Genomic DNA, 15599 nt, shown 5'->3' with positions numbered 1-15599 from the left:
ATATTGTTTTCAGTGTTTTGTTTTAGCCATTTTCACCACCATGAGAAGAACTAGAGTTTCCACCAAGTGGTGTTTGATTTGTTTGTTTTTCAGTCTTAAGACATCTCATACAAGCATGCTAAACATTTATCATTCAGTTTAACAAAATGTTGTAAAGTATTAGAGTGATATCACATGATTTTAAATATTGCTAAAAAGTAATAGGGGTCTTTCACGTTTTGCCTGCTTGATTTCTTTTTTATGTGACTTGGTATACTATCAAAGGAGAATATTCACAATATCTGAAGAGAATATCAAAACACTCTTCCCTTTTCCAGTTACATATCTGTGTGATACTGGATTTTTTTAATCAACCAAACAGTCTAGCACCACAGGTTGAATACTACAGCGAATTGAAGAATCCAGCTGTGTTCTGTTAAGGCAGACATCAAAAAGATTTGCAGAAATCTAAAGCAATGTCCCTTTTCTCACTAATTTTTATTTCTAAAAATACTGTTCTTTTAAATAAAAATATTTAGGTTAATACATAATGGGTTTGTTATTGTTATTTTAAAATGAATTAATAAGCAATCTTTTTATTGTGGTAAAATATGCATAATAAAATGTATCCACTTAATCATTTTTCAGTGTACAGTTGGGTGATATTAATAAACATTCATACGTTGGGCATTTATCACCCCCATCCATCTCCAGAACTCTTTCCATCTTGCAAAACTGAAACTCTGTATCCATTAACTTTCCATCCAATAACTTTCCATCCCCTCTCCCACCCGCCCCTGGCAACCACCATTATACACTGTCTTCATGATTTTGACTACTCTAAGTGCCCCATATAAAAGGAGTCATATAGATTTGTCTTTTTCGTGTCTGGCTTATTTCACATAGCATGTCTTCAAGGTTCATCTGTGTTGTAGCATATGTTGGAGTTTCCTTTTTTTAAAGCTGAATAATATTCCATTGTATGTATATGCAACATTTTGTTTATCCATTCATTCATCCATGGACACATGGGTTGCTTCCATGTTTTAGTTATTGTGAATAATGCTGCTATGAACATGGGTGTACACATATCTTTTTGAGACCATACTTTCGATTCTTTAAGGTATGTACCAGAAGTAGAATTGCTGGAACATATGGTAATTCAATTTTTAATTTTTTGAGTAATTGCCATACCCTTTAACATAGCAACTGTACCATTTTACATTTCCACCAACAGTGCACAAGATTTCAATTGCCTTTTTATTTCTGTAGAATCAGTAGAAATGTCTCCACTTTCATTTCTGATTCTGATAATTTGAGTCTTCTTTCTTTTTTTCTTAGTCTAGCTAAAAGTTTGTCAATTTTGTTGATCTTTTTGAAGAAGTAACTTTTGATTTCGTTGATTTTCTCCATTGTTTTTCTATTCTCTATTTTGTTTATTTTTCCTCTAATCTACATTATTTCCTCTTTTTTTTTTTTTTTTTTTTTTTTTTAGCTTTGGGTTTAGAGTATTCTTATTTTCCTAGTTTTTTATGTTGTGAAGTTAGGTTGTTGATTTGAGATCTTTCTTTTTTTTTAATGTAAATGTTTATAAATTTCTCCCTTAGCACTGCTTTCTATATGTCCCATAAGTTTTGGTATAATGTGTTTCCATTTTCATTCATCTCTAAATATTTTCTAATTTCTCTTGTGTTTTCTTCTTTGATCAATTTGTTGTTTAAGAGTGTGTTGTCTAATTTTGACAAATTTGTGAATTTCTAATTTTCCTTCTGCTATTGATTTCTAACTTCATCCAGTTGTGGTCAGAAAAGATATTTTGCATGATATCTATCTTTTTAAATCTATTTAGATTTAATTTTTTGCCTAATATATGGTCTATCCTGTAAAATGTCTCATGTGCCCTCGAGAATTTCTATTCTATTGTTGATGGGTAGAGTGTTTTGTATATGTCTATTACATATAGTTGGTTCATTATGTTGTTCAAGTTCTCTATTTCCTAGTTTATCTTCTGTCTGGTTATTCTATCCATTATCAAGAATAAGGTATTGAAGTCTACAGCTATTATTGTAGATTTGTCTATTTCTTCCTTCAGTTCTCTTAATTTTTGCTTCATTTACAAGTATTTTGATGGTCTGTTATTAAAGGTATAAATGTTTATAGTTCTTTTATCTTTATGCTGTGTTAAAACTTTTGCTAACATATAATGTACATTTTTGTCTCTTATAAACTCTTTTGACTTAAAGTGTAGTTTGTCTAATATTAGTATACCCACACCTGCTCTCTTTTGATTACTGCGCATAGAATATCTTTTCAATCTTTTTGCTTTCATCCTATTTGTGTCTTTGAATAAAGTGAGTCCCTTGTAGACAGTATATTGTTGGATCATAGGTTTTTGTTTTTGTTTTTAAATCCATACTGCCAATCGCTGTCTTTTGATTGGAAAACTTAATCAATTTGCATTTAAAGTAATTATTGATGAGTGACTTACTTCTGTCATTTTGCCATTTTTTCTTTGTGCCTCAGAGTTTTTTGTCCCTCATTTCCTGTATTACTGTGTTTGATTTTTTGTGTTTAGTTGATTTTTTGTAGTTAAATGTTTTAATTCCTTTCTCATTTCCTATTGTGTATACTCATATTCTATAGCTATTTTCTTTGTGGTTACTATGAGGATTACTTAACATCCTAAAGTTATAACATTCTGATTTGAATTTATAACAGTTTAACTTCAATACATACAAAAATCTCTGCTCTTTACAGTTTCATATCTAAGATTTTCAGTTGTTAATGTTGCAAAATTACATCTTTATGCATTGTAGTTTCAAAATCGTAAGCTATTAATTTTTAAAAAATGAATTGGTCTTTTATGTAGAAAATAGATGTGGAGTTATAAGCCAAACTTAAAATAATGCTAACCTTTATAATTGTTCGTTATTTACCTTTACTGTGATCTTTATTTCTTCATACAACTTTGAGTTACTGTCTAGTGTCCTTTCCTTTCAATCTACAAGACTCCCTAGCATTTCTTGCAGGGAAAGTATAGTAGGTATGAACTCCCTCAGCTTTTGTTTATCTGGGAATGTTTTAAGCTCTCCTTTACTTTTCAAGGACAGTTTTCTCAGATATAGGATTCTTGATTGACAGGTTCTTTTCTCTTAGCACTTTAAATAAATCAGCCCACGGCCTTCTGGCCTCCAAAATTTCTGATAAGAAGTCTGCTGATAATTTTATTGGGGACCTCTTGCATGTGACAAGTTGCTTCTCTCTTGTTGCTTTTGAGATTATTTCTTTGTCTTTCAACAGTTTATTATAATATATCTCAGGGTAGGTCTTTTTTGAGTTCATCTTACTTGAAGTTTATTGAATTTCTTGGATGTTTATATTCATGTTTTTCATCAAATTTGGGAACATTTTGGCCATTGTTTCTTCAAATATTCTCTTTACCCCATCCTCTCCCTCTGTTCTCCTTGGTGGTGTCCCACAGGTACCTTAGTCTCTGTTTACTTCTCCAAAGTCTTTGTTTCCTATCCTTCCACCTTGATCATTTTTATTGTCCTATTTTCAAGTTGGCTATTTCTTTTTTCTGCCTGTTTGAAGCTACCTTTGCATCTCTGTAGTGAATTTTTCATTTCAGTTATTGTACTTTACAGCTTCAGAATTTGTTTTAGGTTACTTTCTAGGATTTCTATCGCTTTATTGGTATTTACATTTTGTTCAGACATAATTTTCTTGACTTTTTCCATGTCTTTCTTTAATCTTCGAACATCTGTTTTTAAAATTAAATTTATTGGGTTGATATTGGTTAATAAGATTGTATAGGTTTTAAGAGTACAATTCTATAATACATCATCTATATTTTGCATTGTGTATTCACCACCCAAAGACAAATCTCCTTTTGTCACCACATATTTGGCCCTCTTTACTGTTTTCTACCTCCCACACTCCCTTCCCCTCTGATAACCACTATACTGTTGTCTGTGTTTATGAGTTTTTGTTTGTTTTTCTTGTACATTTGTTGCTCTCAGTTTTATATCCAACATATGAGTGAAATCATAAAGTTCTCAACTTTTTCGGTCCGACTTATTTCACTTAGCATGATAGTCTCAGGATCCAATCATGTTGTCGCAAATGGCAGTATTTCACCTTTTCTTATGGCTGAGTAATATTTCATTGTATATATGTACGTCTTTAAGACAGTTGTCTTAAAGTCTTTGTCTAGTAGATCTGTCATCAGGTCTTTCTCTGAGAGTTTTTTTTTTTTTTTTTTGAGTTTGCTTTTTTCCCTTTGAATGGGCCACATTTTCCTATTTCTTTGTATGCCTTGAGGTTTTTGTTGTTGTTATTGAAAACTGGACATTTGGATCCAATAATGTGGTAACTGGAAATCAGATTCTTCTCTTTTCCACGTTTTGCTGGGTTTTGTTTTGTTTTTCTTTGCTTAGTTTTGATTACTGTAGGCTGTGTCTTTGCCAAGGATCAGCCTGAGTTGTAAATTTAAGGCCCTTTTTAGGTCTTTTCTGAGCCTGTACCTTTCCCTGGGCATGTATGGTGACTTTCTAATTTCCCCCATACATGTGGTTGCATTGAATATCCTAGTCTTTAATGTCTGATTCCAAAAAGAAAATAAAGAGAAAAATGAAGGGAGACAATAAAGCCTCCAGCCTTTTAAATTCTTTGGAAGTCATGTCAACTGAAGAAGGAGGGGCTTGAAACAATGGAGAGAAGTGCAACAAAAGTGGGCACTGCTGGGTCTGTACTTCTGTGATCAGAAACAGAATACAGATCTTTAGTATTGCATGGTATTTATTGCCCACCCTTGTTCCCACACACTGCATGCAAGTGGCTCCAGGAACATGTACACAGCTGCCTGCCACCAGCATGGGTGATGGGGAGCTGTTGCTGGGCTAAGAACTAAAACTGACTGAAACTTGCCATCCAAGCCTTCCCCTTCGACAGACTCCAGAGTTCCAACATAGTTACATGAGACAGGTTGTGTGTGTGTGATTATTGTCTGAGTGGGGAGGTGAAGTCCTGATACTTCCTACTCTGCCATCTTCCCAGAATCCTTGCCTGCTTGATTTTAAGGGTCTTGAAATTGTGATGCCTCCAAACTATAACAAATATCTAAACTACAAGGTACATTTAAGGTGAGGGTCATCATTTATGAAAGTAGATAGGATATATATGCTATAACCCTATATTTCAAATTTATTTATTAGTAGTTTCAAGGAATATGGCCAATTTCTAGTGATATCATTGTCTTTTATAATGTTTTACGTTGTCATGTGGTTGACAAAGGGCTTGTACCAGGAGTTGGAAAATACAGCTATGCTATTTTGCATGTGTGTCCTTACATTATTAATACCATATAGTTGGTCTAGTCTTTCTTTTCATGTATAAAATTGTTGTTGTTGTTGTTGTTAGCCCATTTGAGAAGGGTGATTTAATTGAAACATGAGCACACAATCTGTAAAACCACCTTCCACTACTCAGGTCCACGTGTTCTAAACTGCTGGATGTGAAATGCCTGAGGCTATCGTGATCAACCCTCCTTGAAACCCTTCCCCCAGGACACTTCCCATGCTGAGTGTGCAACATGGCCAGTGAACACGTAGACTAAATGTGGACAGTCCTTTTACTAAACACTGAAGTTTAATTTTATTTTCATAAGTGCATACAAATGCAGCTTCTAATATTGATCCTACAATCCTGTTTTGGAGAATGCAAATTCAGGCCAATACTTAACATAACGGTAAAACTTCTTAATAGAAGATTTTAATTGTTTGTTCAGGATTAAGTTCTACTGGCAGGATCAGAAAGGTTACCCCAAGAAGCCTGCTTCTCTTTCTTGGCTCTCTGACCCAATAGCAGATCTTTTTCTTGGGCTAGCATCATGTAGTAAGGGAACAAACAGAGTTTCGGTTTAATTCTCAGGGTTTAAAAGTTTCTTCTTTTTTCTTTTCTTTCTCAAGGTTACATTATCTTTGTGACCTAAATAAAATGTAATCTGTACAGTATAATTTAGAAATTTCTCAATATGTCTGTGCTTGGCTAAAATTTGTGTTTCTGAAAATGGGCTATGGCTTTTCTTTGCTGTTTATGGCTGTTTAGCTATCCATTTTGCTATAATGAGCTCTGGCAATATTGAAAGAGTCATTTCAAATTAAAGTTGTTTTTTCCTTCCTGAGCTTGTTAGATACCTATTTATGCCAAGACAGAGAAAGTATCTTTGCATTTCCAGGAAATAGAGAAGATCATGAGATTGCAAATAGGGGTCAAAAACAGCACAGTGGCTAACAAAGTGTCATGCACTTCAGGAAATAGGAAAGCAATGTGAAGAAGGTGAAGAGCAAATTATGAATGGATTTCTTTTTCTAACAAAGTGTCCAAAGAATTAGAAGAGGAACATTAAGACTCATAAGAAGAGTAAAGAATAATTTGACCTGTTGAAATAGCATACTCTGAATCATTGGGCAATGAGCGAGGTTTAGCTTAAGCCATCCAGCCTCTCCCTGTTATTAATAACAATTTCTAATATTTTTATAGCACTTTGCAATTTACATAGAGCTTTTCTTATTGGTGGCACCCTCCTTCTCATGTTCTCCCCTGGCCACCATGAGCTATCACCAAATCTGATCTCAGAAATGCATTTACTCAACTTATTCGCAGTAAGCAGCTTCAAATCTTTTATGGAACAAGACAGGGTCAAACTGAAAAAAAATTCATTCAAATAAAGGTAAAATGACTGATAATGTTTAATGTGTGACCTTTCCAGAGGCAGTTTTATTTTACCAGAAGATAAGGTCTGAAGTTAAACAGATGAATCTGCAATTCTACAGGTCAGGTGACAGGAGAGGCTTTCTGGGGGAAGGGAGAGCATAGGACTTGAAATGCCCTTTTGATATTCCTGAAATAAAACTACTTTGGAAACCATTTTTCTTTCTGTCAAGGTATTCCTCTGTCAGGGTCTACATAGTGAATTGCATACATTTCTTAGATTGGTTGAATTTTATTAAATAGAATCCAGATTTTCAAACCATCCAAAAATTTAGACTCTCAGAATTTTAGAGATTGGGAGATACCTAAGAGTTATTTTGGTCAAACCCCTTATTTTATAGATAAGAAAATTGAGGACAAGAAAGCCTAAACCGTTCTGATTAGTTAGAGCCACAAAGATTAAAATGCTTTAATGATCAAGGAAGCTGATCATGTAAACATCGAGTTGCTCAAGAAAGTCTTTTAAGATGTATTGTTGTTATTTAGACACAGGCCAGGTACTGGATGTTGGGTATTTGTTGTTGTCATTGGTCCATAAATCCAACTGAATTACATCTGTGCAGAAGGAGATGTCACTATTTCCATGCCTAGCAACGTGCTGCTCTTATCTACTATAATCATTACCTTTTTTTCCTAGAGTCATCATTATTACTTGCATTAATCTTTCGTAATTCTCTGTATAGTCATAAAGTTAATATACAGCAGAATACTAGAAAGTCAACAGATTCTTTTTAATACCGGGTCCTTTCATCCCCTTAGAGATGTCCTTCCTAAAAATACAGTATTTTTGAATTGTTGGACTCCTTGTTACTTTTCCGCCATCACGGGTTTTTGATGGAAGATCTTTAGAGATCATCTTATTTAGGCATATCGTGTTTTCAGATGAGACACAGACCCAAAGAGCCTCACACCTCATTTGTAGCACGACTAGAACAAGAGCCTGGGTTCCCTGAATCCGTGTCCAGCTCCTGGCCACCATACCACATGGTGCTATTTTACACGCTTAGGAGACTCTAGTGACTCCAGAAAGACACTTATCCCATACATTTCAAACCTAGAAAATATTATCTGGCACGATTCATTTGGAGTAAATTCAATTCTGGAATAGGAGAGCAGACTAAGTTATTCTCTTCCCAGGCTTCATGAGATCACTGGAAATTATGTGTTAGTGTCCAAGAGTTTGATTTTTCCATTCAACATTCTTCTGTTTTGTTTGGCCTTACAAGGCAGGAAAACACTTAATTGAGTGATAAAGCCAATAAAATCTGAATCGGCTGTTTGTTTTTCTCATTAAGTGTCTCTATTTTGTGTTTAAAACTCAGAAACTCATCTGAAAGAGCAAAGGTTGCATCCAAGATGAACGTCAAAGAATTCCTAAGACAACTGACTGGTCCTCAGAAGAACTGTTCTTTCTGAGAAAAAAGCCTGGTGACTCATGCTGGTAAGTTTGTAATCTGCCATGAAAATTGACCACTTATGATTCCTTGGCTGCTTGTACACCGATTCATCTGAAGGAAAATTGGAAAAAACAAAACAAAACAAAAAAACAAACCCAAAACAAAACCAAACAATCAATTGTCTGGGTTATTTGGCTATATAATGACAAACATATAGCTAGGTATTTGCTAGTACCTATGACTGCCGAAATTTTTTATCAGCCAGACTGGACACAGTCTCACTGAAACCTGCATTATAGTCAAGGAGCAATTTGTTTCTACCTGGCATATAATTGAAAATTTAAGGCACAATTTTTGATGATTACTAGCTTAATGAATGAGCAAAACTTAGCTGGATAGGAAACAGCACAATTCATAAAATCAAAAATTAGTTGAAAGGAAAATATATAAGAGAAAGGACTGAAGCAATCCAGCTGCGACTTGTAATCAGAAACCAGCATACTGTTGGCATAATGAGGTGCATTTTGAATGTAAATGCTCATTAAGACAATCATTTGAAAAGTCTCAGTATAATGGCAGGGTCTCTGGAAGGCTAAGAGCTGAGTTCTCCTGATTACTCACAAGAAAGAACATCGACCCATAACTGTCTGAGAGTCCAGCAAAGAAATCCCTGATGCCTAGAAAACAGGGGGGAAAAAACCACACCAAAGCAGGGAATTGTACTGAATGAGGAAGGCCGGTCCTGACGCACATCTATTCATCGGTCTTCAGAAGCTTTACTGCTCAGAGCTACCAAATTTCTAACCACTAGCAGCCTGGGCTTTTGTTTCCTTTGTTTTCCATTTGTTCACAGAAGCAATAATCACATTTAAATTTATATTAATTGTTTGGATGATGGGCATCATTTGATGTCAATGACTAAGTAACTTGGGTCGGCCCGGTCAAATATCAGAGATGCTGTTCCTGACCACCCAATCTACGTATCAGACATCTCCATCCATCACAATGTTTTGTTTTCTTCACTCCAACCATGATGATTTAAAATTGTCCTTTTTAAACAGAGAAGTTGTTTATATTATTACAGCACCTGTCCTTCATGGGGTGTGAGCTCTGTCAGATCAGGTTCCTTGATGATCCACTTCACTGCTGGATCTCCAGCGTCTGGGATGGATCCTGGCGCATGAGAGACACTGAATAAATATTTGTTAAATGAATATCTGAAAGCCTAAGGCATATGGCCTTAATTAGATCTCTTCCTTTTCTTTGGAATGAAAACTAACTTCCAAGTAGCCATGCAAAGGAGAAAGTCCTAATAGAAGACAAATAGAGAAACTGGAAAAAGTTAGGAATGACTAAAACACAAGACTGAATTAAATACACAGAGCCAGATGATTAAAAATAAAGACTAAAGTTAAATAATTGTTAATTGATTATTATCAAATGATTTAATTTAAATGAATTTACAGGTAAAAATTCAAAACAAAATAAAAAGATTAAAAGGCAGAAATAAATTAGGCAAAAAAAGGTAAGATAATGTGGAGAAGGTTTGAGATACAGGGTTGGGATGCTTCCTGCAGTGATCCCTGGGGAATTACATGCTGGGTGGGTCTGGATCTTCCTGGCATCAAAAATCAGATCCCATTTACCAGAAACAACTCAGATTCAAATCCTGAAAAGCGTAGATCATTCTGAGGTGAGGCTTAAAGGAGACAAACATGTAAAGGTCTTAGCTCTGTAAAGGTCTTAGCTCTTAGTGAATATTCAAAATTGTCACCTATATATATAATTTTAATCAACAAACAGGGTGCTAACGAGCAAAGCTTCTGCATCTCCCTTCCTGTAGCTACTGTGTTGCCCTTGAGGTTGAAGGAGTGACGATTTGTGCAGAAAGTCAGCAACCACCTTCAGGCAACATTTTGTACCATTGCGTTTTTCCACTGTTGGGCACTGAGTTTGCACTAGAACCCTACATCTGGAATGCAAAGGAAGAATAAGGATAAGGATTCCACTTACAAGCTCTATGGAGGCACATATAACTCGTCGTCAAAGGCGCACCTACGTCCTGTGCTATATTTTCACCATAATCTCTATCTACTTCTGTTATGCCACTTAGCACTGGCAACTGTGTCTATAACCTTTTCTCCTACAGTAAATTTTTCCAGGGCAGAGGCCTGTCTTACTCATTGTTATGGATTGAATTATGCCCCCCCACACACACACCAAATCCACATGCTGAAACCCTAATTCCCAATGTAACTATGTTCGGAGATAGGGCCTCTAAAGAGGTAATTAAGATTAAGCAAAGTCGTAAGAATAAGGCCCTCATCTAACAGGACTGGTGTCCTTGTAAGACGAGGAAGGGACACTAGGATGGGTGCATTCACAGACAAAAGGACAACTGAGGACAGGGCAAGAAGCAGCCATCTCCTTGGAAACCAAGCATAGAGGCCTCAGGAGAAACCAAAGCTATCAACACCTTGACCTTGGACTTCCAGCCTCCAGAACTGTGAGAAATAGATTTCCGTTGTTAATGCCACCCAGTCTGTGGTATTTCATTATGGCAGCTCTAGCCAACTCTTATATTCATCATTGGTGGGAATGGTAGATTGGCACTCAACCTCCCTCCAGTGTGTCTTCCTGTCCTATGGAGGCCAGAGAGCTCAAAATGTCCTCTTTCAGTTTCAAATGTAAATTAATTTCCCCAATTAGATACCCTCATGGGCGATTTGGGAAGCAGGGGCCATCTTGGATTTGCTACGTTGTTGTTGAGACAAAGCCCTGGAGGTTCCGAGGTTTTCAGCAGCAGCATTCTAGTATCCTTAGTTTGAGGGTGTTGACAATTGTAGGGGTAGGGGTAGCCTCTGAATCACTAGCTGGCAGCTAAGGCATTTTATCCTCAAACTCAGCAGTTCCTGAAGGTGATTTGATTCTCCCAGCCCTGACTGTGGCAGAGGGAGCAGCCACCTTGGTGGGCCACCTTGGCAGTGTTGTTCTGATAGCCATTTCTGGAGCCCTGGCCTAAATTTGCTCCTCAAGGCTTTGCTACTCTTTTATAAGTATGCAATGGTCTGTTTCAAATCTCTTTCTTAAGAACACTAGAGAATTTTTGTTTTTGTCACTGAACCCTGACAGGTGCATTCTTCTCTGTGCCTTTGGTATTGAGCATAACACCCGGCATATGTAAAAGACAAACCTGTGTTTATTGTTGTTGTCTAAACCTGTGCATCTTCATCTTTGATATGTATCAGAATCACGTGAAAAGCTAATAAAGAAGACAAAGGCCCATGCTCATTGAGAATAGAGCCCTAGTCTCTGTATTTCTATTGAGTTCCTTAGAAGATTCTAATACCCACCAAAGTTTGTGAAGCTCCGGTTTAAACATTTTCTGAGGCCTACTGGGGACCAGGCACACTCCTAAGCACTTGATACTCAGTGACTCATATAATTCTCATAATAACCTTATGAAGTAGGAAGCAGTATTATCTCCATTTTATAGATGAGAAAACTGAGGCATGGAGAGTCTTGGAAAAGTACCCAGATCATACAGCTAGTAGGCGGTACATCTTAGTATCTAACTTCAATTACCAATGGACTTTGAACATGAGCCCCAAGCTCATGACCACTATACTCTTGTGCTTAGATGATCTCCTCTCTCCGCAGAGGCTAAAGATGAATCTCATTTAAATTTAAATCAGATTGCTCCAAATATATTTTTTAAAAAACTTAACAATATCCCAGGATCTCTGATCAGGTTATTTAGTTATTATAGAAAAACATTGGGCTACCAAAAATCTTTCTAGCAAAACAATAGTCTCTTGGGCAAATGCCAACACTTCAAAGTCTAATAAAACCTATTTACATCAAGGAATAGCTTGAAGGAATAATTGCTCTCAGATACAAAACTAATAATTCCCTGAATTTTGTTATTATCTGTGAAGTGAAGAATAGCAAAAGTGACCCTTAGGTCCATTCATTTGAGAAAACATTATACATTTTTCAAGAAGAGTAGATGAAAATAGTATTATTTCGCTGTAGAGTTCCACACTCCTTTTTCTTACTAATCGTGCTTTTACATTTTCAAGATTGCATCTCTAAGATTTAATAAAATCTTATTATTCTTCTAATGCCTAGAAATTAATAATGTGGAGGAAGATATTAGAAGATGTCTAGAGAACTTGTTATAGAGATGTGCAGACATGCACAATGAATAAAAGGAAACATTCTCCTCTTTTATACTTTGTAACCCCTTTAGTCAGTATAAGTTCTGAAATTTAAATTTATCATTATTAAGAGGGAGGATTTCTGAAAACTTCTGGAGATGTCATTTTTATCTCTAATTGGGTTCATAAGACTAAAGTGGGACCTGAACATTTTTGAGGCAAAAATGACCCTCCCTTGTCTCAGAGAGGAAATGTGATGCTAAGCAAGCCACGTACAAATCACAGCTCTATTATTATACACTTTATTGTGACTTTTGATAATCTAACTTTCCAGTTTTAGTTTGCTAGTCTGTAAAATTTAGAGACAATAACCCCTACCTTATAAGGTGTTCCAAGGGTTAAATGAGATAATATTAGTTTTTTTCCCTCCAGATTGAATCTCTACAGCTCTGAAGCTAAAAGATAAACAATATAAACAAACAAACAAATAAATAAATAAGAGAAAATACACAACAACAACAACAACAAACCATGCACACCAAAAATAAACATTCTGGAATCATGGGTACGCACGAGACATATCGTCAGAAAACTCGGCTATGAACTTGGAAGCTCTGCTTCCCTCTTGTTGTGTGACTTGAAACAATTCTATTAATTTTACTCTTGAAAAGACCAAATTTCACTCTTGTCAAAAGGAAATGAAAATTTTGACTTCCCAAGTTTGCTCTAATTTGGACAGTCTATGTTACAGGAAAATAAAAAGTAATTATGAAATTTATTTTAAAACTTTACACCATTACTCATATCTCAAAAACCTTAAAATGTGCTTTTCAACCATCCACTTTTTCTGTCCCCTTTCTTTATCTGTATTGTGAAGTTGTTACAGCAAATGAGTCAGTTGAGATGGAACCATTTATTTATCTGATGTCATATGTCAATGTCAATGACAATCTCTTAAAGTGTTTCCAGTATATTTTGATATTAAATAACATCACACACATATACACACACACGCACACGTGCACACACACACACAGTCTTACTAAAATACTAGTGGTGAATCATAGCCACCCCTCCCTACCCCCTAGGGGCTGTGGTTTGACTTTGCCATCTTCCTTTTCCCTTATCAAAAGTGCTATTTGACATGTATGTTATGTTTAGTTCCATGAATTAAACTTTGTTTTGTTTGGGGAATCTGGATAGAATATCACTCTTTGTTAAAAACCAGCACAATGGACCACTGGACCTAGATGTCTGCCAAGGGGCACCCCAACAGTGGAATCCAACTCATCAGGGCCAAACCAGCAACAGAAGACCAATACAGCAGTGTAAGGGGCCAAAGACCCTCATAAACCAGAAAATCAGAGTAGAAGTGCTGTAGAGACAGTCACAATGTTAGGGAGACAAAGAGGGGTCCAAGTAGAACGGGACTTTGTGGAGGGAGGTGTGACTAGAACAAGGGCTATTAAAGAATTATATTAAGAAGACAGATACCTCTTGTGATGGTTAATTTTGTATGTTAACCTGGTTGGATTGTAGTGCTCAGTTGTTTGGTCAAACACTAATCTAAATGTTGCTGTGAAGGTCTTTGGTAGATATGGTTAACATCCACAATCAGCTGCCTATACATAAAGCAGATTGCCCTCCATAATGTGGGTGGGCCTCATCCAATCAGTTGAAGGCCTTGAGAGGAAAAACGGGTGTTTCCTGGTGAAGAAAGAATTCTGTTTCAGGACTGTAACCTAGAAATCCTGCCCGAGTTTCCAGCCCCCTGCCCTAAGGATTTTGGACTCACAACTGCAATGTCAAATCTTACCTGAATTTCCAGTCTGCTGAGCTGCCCTACTGAGATTTCAGATTTTCCAGACCTCACAATCACGTGAGTCAATTTTTAAAAGTGAATCTATCGATATCTATATATCTATATCTGTATCTGATCTCTCCATTTGGTTCTGTTCCTCTGGAGAATCTTGACCTCTGTTGTTATTTTTCTTCTCTAATGCAAAGATGTAAAGTTTGGAAGACCGTTGGGCTGAAAGTTTGGACTTAAAGCAGAAAGACTTCAGCTAAGCAGCCCCATCTAAAGAAAATTGTTGATGGTCATTCTTTCCTGTGACGAGCACTTAAGAAGTACCTGCTACCTTTTAGGCACCGTATTAAGTACTAGACTTAGGTTAGGTTCACACTTCATTGCCTGGGGCCAGAGGCATGAAAGATGGGAAAATGGACGAGAGCATGTTTCGATACTCAGCCTGGACTCAGGAAAAAGGTATGACCACCTTTCCAAACAGAGGTGGAAAGTAGAATCAGAAGGGGGTTTTTTTTTCAAGAGGGCTTTTGTGAGCCTTGGGATTTAAGCATGTCTGGTGTTTTGCAGTTGTGGGAACACAAGAAGCAGCACCCTGGACAGTGGCTTTGGGGCATCAGACATCACTGAAGCAGGCAGAGCACATCGCAAGCAGAGTTTTTCCTGATCATGCATGTGCCACTTCCTGAAGACTTCCGGAAGTCACGGGGAGAGACTTTGAAGAGGAGCCTGATGTTTTATTCCAGCAAATGAGAGCTAACTATCCAGCAACAGGTAATTGATATCACTATGAGCTCATTTGTTCACAAAGACAGCGAGGTCTGTGACATTCATGACACAACACACATAATACTTTTTCTTGATTTTAAGTCAATTCCTGACAGCACACAGTTCAATCTAACCTACAGGCACAGCCCGCTAAGAGAGGTGTCCCCTTCTAAAACAACAGCTGAAAACACTTTTCCTTGTAGATTATAGAGTTTATGCAAGTCATGCTCCTATAAATAAAGTAATTACATATGCCAGTATACCCTAAAGTATGCCCCATTTTTGTGTTAAGCTGGCAGGGTGATTTTGATGTTGTCTACACCCTTGCTCATGTGAGGTCAGTGGTTTGCAAATATATCCCTGTACCCTCTCACCCACAGTGAAATCTGTAAATACATCAAAGCAGAGTAGGTCTGAGAAAGGCAGGATTGGACCCAGAGCCCTACATGTGATGACCCAGAAGTGTCTGTACTCTGAATTTGAGGGAATTTTGAGGAGACTTCTCTCTGCCTCTATTTTACTTTTGTCCCTTTTGATATAGTTTTAACTACTCAGATGAGATTGCTAGTCCTCTGTTAGACTGGATCATGTTTCACTCTAAAATGGCAGGAATAGAATGTTTTCTCAATCGCCACCCATTCTGGCTAGCGTAAGGATTCCCGAAGCAAAGTTCTCCCTTGTGGGATGGATATGGGAATCTACACCTTCTGTTTC

Source organism: Rhinolophus ferrumequinum, chromosome 5 (genome assembly GCF_004115265.2).
Source record: "Rhinolophus ferrumequinum isolate MPI-CBG mRhiFer1 chromosome 5, mRhiFer1_v1.p, whole genome shotgun sequence".
Classification (NCBI taxonomy): domain Eukaryota; kingdom Metazoa; phylum Chordata; class Mammalia; order Chiroptera; family Rhinolophidae; genus Rhinolophus; species Rhinolophus ferrumequinum.
The sequence above is the reverse complement of the archived record's forward strand: the minus strand, read 5'-3'. Positions refer to the sequence as shown.